This window comes from Nicotiana attenuata, unplaced genomic scaffold (assembly GCF_001879085.1).
Source record: "Nicotiana attenuata strain UT unplaced genomic scaffold, NIATTr2, whole genome shotgun sequence".
Taxonomy (NCBI): Eukaryota; Viridiplantae; Streptophyta; class Magnoliopsida; order Solanales; family Solanaceae; genus Nicotiana; species Nicotiana attenuata.
The window spans coordinates 411,775-421,429 of record NW_017670536.1 but is presented as its reverse complement, the minus strand read 5'-3'; positions in this window follow the sequence as shown (position 1 = coordinate 421,429).

Genomic DNA, 9,655 nt, shown 5'->3' with positions numbered 1-9,655 from the left:
TCCCTTAATTAAACTCCTATGTATTTACCCCTAATTGCCTACTTTGCACAAGATGTTTATTTGATTTCTTTCCTTAAATAGTTTGCCCGTTTGAATCTGAATCCCTTAATTAAAGGAAGTCTTGATTCTTAATTGATATCCAGTTCCTTAATTGTTTTCTTACCTTATTTTTGCATGTTTTTCACACTATAAATACACGACCTTTTCATTGACATACACAATCACTGGTAGTCTTTCAAAAAACTTACACTTACACTGCAAAAGTATTCTCTTTCTTGTTGCTTGTGCTGTGGCCTGTTTACAAGACCTACTGCCTACTTTTCTTTATTTGCTTCTTTGAAACTGGTATGTCCTGATTTAAGTTTCAGCACCACAACAATGTGTTTATTTACTGCTTTTGGTATCCCTATTCACTGCTTATGTATAGTTCAACACTCATTCTAGCTTGTTGATTTCTTTCTACCTGTTCTATTATGAATCTCAAACCCCTGCCCCTATGTGTTTAAGCTATGGTTTGAGGCATGGCAATATGCAAGTTATTGTCCATGAATTGAACTTGATCCCCTGGGGATCCTAGCCTCTAACAGTATGTGTACTGGCAGGCTTATAGGTGTGCTAGCACTCCCCATTGCTGGGCATGCCTAAAGTCTGCCTTTGCCTAAGTAACAAGCTCTTTTCCCCTGAATTCCCTTGTGTGTGCTCATCTGTAGCTGATTTCCTCTTCCTTTTCCCTTTTAGCACTCTATTCTGCACTTGCACACTTTCTTAGTCTTTAAGTTCTGCCCCCCTCTTGTGAGCCTTGCCTTGGGACCCTTTGAGTTCCCTCTGAACTTGGACACTTGAGGGCTGGCCCTTCCGCACCGCACTTGTCCCCAATCTAATAATACATTTGGGTGTGAGCATTGCTCGGAGTCCCTTCGAGGCTCTTAGGGAACTTTGACACACTCAAATGAGAGAAAGGCTTTGGATCATGATCTCCTGGAGTTGGTTTACCTCATATTTCAAACATGAAGTCTGAATCAGGCTCTCATTGGTTGTACTTTTATTTATACTTTCCGGATGTATTCTTTACTTTAATCTGGGCTGTAATAATTTGTAATAAACTCTTGGGGATGGCTAGTGAAAAGGGCGGGTAACTATGTATGCCAAAAGGGTAGACATCATGCCTATAGGCTTTTTCAAATAATTTCTGCATATAGAAATCATGTTCACAGGTTTTCAAATAATTTCTGCATTTAGATATCATGTTCATAGGTTTTCAAATAACTTCTACATATAGAAATCATGCCTACAGGCTTTTCAAATAATTTCTTCACTTAGAAATCATGTTCATAGGGTATAAACAAGAATTCAGCACCTAGATATCATGTTCATAAGCCTTAAAACAAGTTCAAAATCAAATACGCGTATAAAGCATGTCTATAGGAATTCCTAATCGAATCCGAATCGCTTCATTCACATATGGAACTAAAATCAGTTACAACAGGTACTATTAGCTGTAGAACTTATAATCTTCGTTAAAAAACTGGCCTTTCTTTTAACAATCTGATTCCTCTTTTAATCATTATGTGTCCAGTTCACTTTAAAACCTGTTACTTCGTTGCTTTCTGAATTCCATAGATACCATGCCTATAGGATCCTTGTCCAACACTTAGGCAAGCCTTAGGGTAAAAGCTATAAACTGAATCAGTTCTATTAATCACAACCAGCAGGCAGGCCTGATTCGGACTTCTTATCTGAATTATGTAATAAATCAGCCTGCCTCACCCTTTGAGTTATTTCACGTTTAGTATTCAATCAGACCCTAAACAGTACGTGTAAGTCATGCTAATTACGTGTTTCTTTGTTGAAAGGGGGTATATTGAGCCTTTGCTTATTATGTGCTTTCACCCAACTTGTTATACGTGTTTTGTATGTCGCCTTAGAATTTTCCCCTTTGAAACCACAAATAAGCGTAACATCCCTTCCTTTAGGATTAGTAGTCCTAATACCTTCGGGAGTTATAGGATTGGGACCGGTAATAGCATGCAATAGATAAACGAGACCATTCCGTGCTTTAATACCTTAATGGGGTGGGAAGGGTAGATATGGATATGATGACCGGTGTGCTAATACCACGTGTTGCCCCTCTTTTGAGGAGTGATTACCGGGTATTGCATTGAGGTGATCCATATTACAAACAAACCTAGGACCCCTCTCCCTTTATTCTTTATTTTTAATTTTTTAACTCTTTGTTTTTAAAATCAGCTTTTTTAATTATTCTTTCAAACCTTGTTTACTTTCAAACCTTTATGTGATGAAATCCCCTCTTATTTGAGCCCTATTTGTTTGTATGCTAATTCTACCCAAATTCACAATAATAGTCTGGCCGAAAACCACACTAGTGGATTCTGAGGGGTGCCTAACACCTTCACCTTAGAATAATTTCAAGCCCTTACCCAATCTCTGGTTACTCAAATCAAATCTCCTTGGTGTCCTAATGCACCCTGATCATTAGGTGTCGACTCTTCAAATCAAACCCAATTCCCAAAAGGAATGAGTTGTCCTCCCAAATGTCATAAACCCGATTTCGCGAGAAAAAGGGGGCGCGACAGCTCCCAATATCTTTAAGCACAAATAAGATGAGAACTACCACTAATATGGAATAATTTTTTTCTTTCTTTTTAATCCAACTCTTTTTCCTTTTCAGTTCTCAACAAGTAGCTCTCATTAGTTTTCAAACAATGCATCTTTCTCCTTTTTTTGTAGTTCCACTCAAAAACCCGACCATATCTCACTCAGGATCATTAAGGATATGCTTCATTTAGCTCAGTCCAGGCAAAAGCGCTATGCAGACCGCAAGGTTCGAGATGTGGCTTTTATGGTTGGTGAGCGGGTATTGCTCCGAGTGTCGCCTATGAAGGGCGTGATGAGATTTGGGAAGAAGGGCAAGCTTAGCCCTAGGTTCATTGGTCCTTTTGAGATTCTTGATAGAGTGGGAGAGGAGACTTGCATTGCCGCCGAGCTTATTAGCCGTGCATCCAGTTTTTCATGTGTCCATGCTTCGGAGATATCACGGCGATCCATCCCACGTGTTAGATTTCAGAACTGTCCAGTTGGATAAGGACTTGTCTTATGAGAGGAGTCAGTGGCTATTCTAGACCGGCAGGTTCGTCAGCTGAGGTCGAAGAGTTTTCCTTTTGTTCGTGTTCAATGGAGAGGTCAGCCTCTTGAGGCATCAACCTGGGAGTCCTAGTCTAATATGCGGAGCCGTTATCCCCATCTTTTTCCCGACTCGAGTACTTCCTTCTTATGTCCATTCGAGGACGAACGATTGTTTTAGAGGTGGAGACTGTGACGACCCAAACGGTCATCACCTGTTTTAATTGAATTATGTGTCTCTAAGGCCTTGAAAACCTCATTTAGAGTCACTTCGATTTGTTGCGTAGTCCGGGCGCGTAGCCGGAAAGCTTAAATATGAGATTCTGTGAAAAATGCTGAGTTTTAATGTTAAATTACCTTGGTCAACATTTTGGGTAAACAGACCCGGACTATGATTTGACGGTCCCGGAGGGTCCTAAGGGAAATACGGGACTTGGGCGTATGCCCCGAATCGAATTCCGAGGTCCCAAGCCCGTGAAATGAATTTTTGAAAGAAATTGTTTTCTGAAATTGTTTAAGGAAATTGGAAATGAAATTTGATTAAAACATGTTAGTATCGGGCCCGTATTTTGGTTCCGGCGCCCGGTACAGGTCTTATATATGTTTTAAGTCCTTCCTGTGAAATTTGGTTGAAAACGGACGTCGTTTGACGTGATTCAGACCTAAATTGGAAAAAAATGATATTTTATGAGGTTTGAAAGAATTCATGGATTTTGAGGTTTAATTCGATGTTTATGATGTTATTTTGGCGATTTGATCGCACGAGTAAGTCCGTAGGATGTTTTCGAGGCTGTGTGTATATTTGGTTTGGAACCCCGAGTGCTCGGGTGAGTTTTGGATAGGCCACGGGGTGCATTTTGAACTTAAAAATCTGCTGGTCTGTTCAGGCCTGCAGGCTTCGCAAATTGGCTCGCAATTGCGAGCTCGCAAATGTGAAGGCTGGATCGCAAAAGCGAAGCCAGCCCAGGCCACTCTTCCTCGCAAATGCGAGCTGCCTTTTCGCAAATGCGAAGTCGTAATTGCGACTACTGCTTCGCAAAATGCGAAAGCTGGGGAATTATGAAGGGTTCGCAAATGCGAACCCTGTTTCGCATTTCCCACATCTGCAGAGGTCGGGGTTCGCAATTGCGAACCCCTGTTTGCATTTCCCATATCAGAGACCTGTAATTTTCTATACCTAGCCGATTTTTAAGTCATTTTTACACCATTTTCAAAACACAACTCCTTTGGGCGATTTTTCCAAGAACAATCTTCTTCCAAATCAATTGTAAGTTAGTTTTTACTCATTTCTTTCAATCATTAACATCTTTTAACATGATTTCAACCAAAAATCAAAGATTTTCATGGGGGAAATTGGGTGTTTCGGGTAGAACCTAGATTTTTCAAAAATTGGGGATTTGGTCCTCAATTTGAGGTTCGATTTCAAAACAAATTATATATTTGAGTTTGTGGGGGAATGGGTAATCCGGTATTGGTTCGAACCTCGGGTTTTGACCACGTGGGCCCGGGGGCGATTTTTGGCTTTTTGGGTAAAACTTTGGAAAACTCATTTTCATGCATTGGGGTTGATTCATTTAGGGTTTATTAATGTAATTAAGCAATTTGTGATTAGATACGAGAGAAATAGCGGTGGAATCAAGGGATAAAGCTATAATTGAGGTTTGAGTTCTGTTCAAGGCATCGAGGTAAGTGTTTGGTCTAACCTTAGCTTGAGGGATTACGAGTTTCGTCCTATTTGCTATTTGTTTCTTGTTGAGTACGGTGTATAAGCATGGTAACGAGTATCTATATGTCGGTGTCGAGCATGACCGTGAGTCTTATATTGTGATTTCTAGGATTTCATTGTATTGTTCATGCCTTGGTGAAAATTTCTATTTGTCGTGTAAAGTTGTGAAAAGAATTGTGACCTATGAACGTTGAGGAGCGTTGGCTCCAGTTGTATAACGAATGGTGAAAGCATAAGTGATAATTGAACCTCTAGAGCAGTGGCTCGAGTGATGAAGTGGATTTTGAATTAAAAGTGAGAAAGAGAAGAGATCATTATGTTGCCCCCTTGCCGGGCTATTGTTGAGTTGTGGTTCCCTTGTATTGTGTTCTTCATTGATATTACGGATACTTAGGTTGATGATTCTTTGTGTTAGGTAAGGATTATGGTTATAGCTGAGGTAGTTAGATGTTGGAACAAGTTTGGGTATAGCTGAGGTAGTTAGGTGTTGTAACAAGTTTGGGTATAGCTGAGGTAGTTAGGTGTTGTAACAAGTTTGGGTATAGCTGAGGTAGTTACGTGTTGTAACAAGTTTGGTTATAGTTGTTTCTTTTTCCCTTGCCGGGATAGTGTAGGCCTTTTGATCCCATTTCGGGACTCTTGTTATAATTGTAAATATTATATATGGATTGGGTTGCACGCCGCAACAATATTATATATGGATCGGGTTGCATGCCGCAACAATATTATATATATGGATCGGGTTGCACGCCGCAACACTATTATATATATGGATCGGGTTGTGCGCCGCAATAATATGATTAGGGAGCGGGTGGTACGCCTACCACGAGATATAATGAAATGGGAGCGGGTGGTACGCCTACCACGAGATATAATGAAATGGGAGCGGGTGGTACGCCTACCACGAGATATACTGAAATGGGAGCGGGTGGTACGCCTACCACAAGATATAATGAAATGGGAGCAGGTGGTACGCCTACCACGAGATGTAATGAAATGGGATCGGGTTGCACTCCTGCAACAAGATGTGAAAAGAAAGTGAAATCTGCCTTTGTTTTCCTTATTCTTGCTAGTGGTTGGATTTTGATTCCTTTATGGTTCTCTTGATATTCTGTTTTACCTGTTATTCCCCGAAGCATGTTTTCCCCTCCCATCCTTACTTGCTTATACCTGCTTTACTTTCCGCTGTATATTATATCACTGCACAGGTTTATTTGATAGTCTGGTTCTAGCCTCGTCGCTACTTCGCCGAGCTTAGGCTAGGCACTTACCAGCACATGGGGTCGGTTGTGCTGATACTACACTCTGTGCTCTTTTACACAGATCCAGGTCCCGGACAGTAGCAGTAGCTCGGGAGCCAGCCTTCAGTCCACCGAGACTCCGAGGTGGCCTTGCACGCGTCCGCAGGCCCAACATCTCCTCTATCTTATATTTCATTCTGTATCTCATGTTTTCGAGACAAATAGTGTTATATTTATTCCAAACCATTGTATTTAGTACTCTTAGTAGTCTGTGGATGTTGTGACACCATGTCTTGGGTAGAAGCACATGTTGATTTCCGCATTTTGTTCAGCTTATATAATTTAAGTCTTCCGCTTTAATTTCATATTCCGCTATTATTTGAATATTTATCGCTTGTTGTTATGAATGATAAAAAGGATTTAAAATAAAGGAATTAGGAGTTTATGATTTGTGGCTTGCCTAGCTTCTTCGAGTAGGCGCCATCACGACCCCCGAGGGTGGGAAATCCGTATCGTGACAAGTTGGTATCAGAGCTCTAGGTTACACAGGTCTCACAATTCACGGACAAGCTTACTAGAGTCTGAGGGATTGGTACGGAGACGTCTGTATTTTTCCCCCAGAGGCTACGGAGTTAGGAAAACATCACACTTGTTCTTTCCTGTCGTGCGGTTTTGTTTCTCAAATGCTAAATTGAAACCTCTACTCTTGTTCCTTCGCGAATGGCGAGGTCGTGTACCGCTTCTTCAGCTGAGCAGCAGCACAGACCAGTGATAGATCAGCTACGTCTTCGGAGGCTTTGTGGAGGTTGGATAAGTTTCACCAAAGTCTTCACTACTACATTCAGCGGCGCATCTACTGAGGTTCCCCAGGATTATCTAGACAGCTGTCATGAGGTTCTCAAGAACATGGGGATCGTGGAGACCAATGGGATCGATTTTGCCACCTTTCGCTTGTCTGGATCTGCCAAGACCTGTTGGAGAGATTATTGATTGGCTATACCAGTTAGGTCGCCAGCTTTGACTTGAGAACAGTTCACGCAGCTATTTCTGGAGAAGTTTCTCCCCATCACTCAGAGAGAGGTCTATCGGAGGCAGTTTGAGCGTCCCCAGCAGGGTTCTATGACTATTACTCAGTACGAGATCAGATTCATCGACTTGGCTCGTCATGCTCTTATCATACTTCCCACCGTGAGAGAGAGTGAGGAGGTTCATTGAGGGACTCGTCCAGCCCGCTCAGTTAGCTAGAGGTGGAGGTAGAGGTATTAGAGGTGGAGGTAGAGGTATTAGAGGTGGAGGTAGAGATGGTAGAGGTGGAGGTAAAGGTATTAGAGGTGGAGGTCTTGAGACCCGTGTAGATTAGTTGCTTTTAGATATGGTTGACTTCGATATTATATTGGGGATGGACTGGTTATCACCTTATCACGCTATCTTGGACTGTCATGCCAAGACTGTGACCCTAGCTTTACCGGGTATGCCTCGTTTAGAGTGGAGAGGGACTCCTGGTCATTCTACCTGCAGTGTTATCTCGTATGCGAAGGCTCGGCGTATGGTCGAGAAGGGGTGTTTGGCCTATTTGGCATATGTTCGTGATTCTAGTGCTAAGTCCCTTCTATTGATTCTATGTCCGTTGTTCGTGAGTTTCCTGATGTTTTCCCTTCAGACCTGCCGGGTATGCCACCCGACAGGGATATTGATTTCTGCATTGATTTGGCTTCGGGCACTCAGCCCATTTCTATTCCGTTGTATCGCATGGCCCCGCCTGAGTTGAAAGAGTTAAAGGAACAGTTGCATGATTTGCTTGAGAAGGGCTTCATTAGGCCCAGTGTTTCGCCTTGGGGTGCGCCGATGTTGTTTGTTAAAAAGAATGATGGGTCAATGAGAATGTGTATTGATTACCGGCAATTGAACAAGGTTACAATCAAGAATAAGTATCCATTGCCGAGGAGTGATGATTGTTTTGATCAGCTTCAGGGTGCCCAGGGTAATTTCAAAGATTGACTTGAGATCTGGCTACTGTCAGTTGAGGATTAGGGCATCCGATGTCCCTAAGACAGCTTTCCGCACTCGGTACGGGCATTTTGATTTCTTGGTGATGTCATTCGGGTTGACAAATGCCCCAGCAGCTCTTATGGATTTGATGAACCGAGTGTTCAGGCCTTATTTGGATTCATTCGTGATAGTCTTCATGATGATATTTTGATATATTCCCGCAGCTGAGAGGAACACGAGCAGCATCTTAGAGTGGTTCTTCAGACTTTGGGGGATAGTCAGTTGTACGCCAATTTTTTGAAGTGTGAGTTCTGGTTGAGTTTAGTTGCATTCCTGGGTCATGTGGTGTCAGCAGAGGGTAGGACCAGAAGAGTGCCCAGTTCAGATGGTCGGGCGAGTGTGAGGCGAGCTTTCAAAAGCTTAAGATAGCTCTGACTACGGCACCGGTGTTGGTTTTGCCCACAGGTTCCGGGCCTTATACAGTTTATTGTGGTGCATCTCGTATTGGACTAGGAGCACTGTTGATGCAGGATGGCAAAGTCATTGCCTCTGCTTTGAGGCAACTGAAGATTCATGAGAAGAACTATCCGGTTCACGATTTGAATTTGGCAGCCATAGTTCACACATTGAAGATTTGGAGGCATTATCTATATGGCGTGGCATGTGAGGTGTTCACGGATCACAAGAGTCTTCAATATTTGTTTAAGCAAAAGGAGTTGAATTTGAGGCAGAGGAGGTGGTTGGAGCTATTGAAGGATTATGATATCACCATTTTATATCATCCGGGAAAGGCCAATGTGGTGGCCGATGCTTTGAGAAGGAAGTCAGCCAGTATGGGCAGTCTTGCTTATATTCTGGTCGGTGAGAGGCCGCTTGCTTTGGATGTTCAGGCTTTGGACAATCAGTTCGTAAGACTGGATATTTCTGAGCCCAGTTGTGTGTTAGCTTGCATGGTCGCTCGATCTTCATTATTGCAGCGTATCCGTGATCGGCAGTATGATGATCCCCATTTGTGTGTCCTTAGAGACACGGTGCAGCGCGGAGGTGCCAAGCAGGTTACCTTAGATGATGATGGAGTTTTGAGATTGCAGGGCCAAGTATGTGTGCCTAATGTGGATGGGCTCCGAGAGTTGATTTTAGAGGAGGCCCATAGCTCCCGGTACTCTATTCACTCGGGCGCCGCGAAGATGTATCAGGATTTGCGGCAGCATTATTGGTGGCGTAGAATGAAGAAGGATATCGTAGCATATGTGGCTCGTTGTTTGAACTGTCAGCAGGTTAAGTACGAGCATCAGAGGCCCGGTGGTTTATTTTAGAGGATTGAGCTTCCCGAGTGGAAGTGGGAGCGGATCACTATGGACTTTGTTACTGGACTTCCGCAGACTCGGAAGAAGTTCGATGCAGTATGGGTCATTGTTGATAGGCTGACCAAGTCAGCATATTTCAGTCCTGTGGCAGTCTCCTATTCTTCTGAGAGGTTAGCTGAGATCTATATTCAGGAGATTGTTCGCCTTCATGGTGTGCCCGTATCTATCATTTCGGACCGGGGTACGCAGTT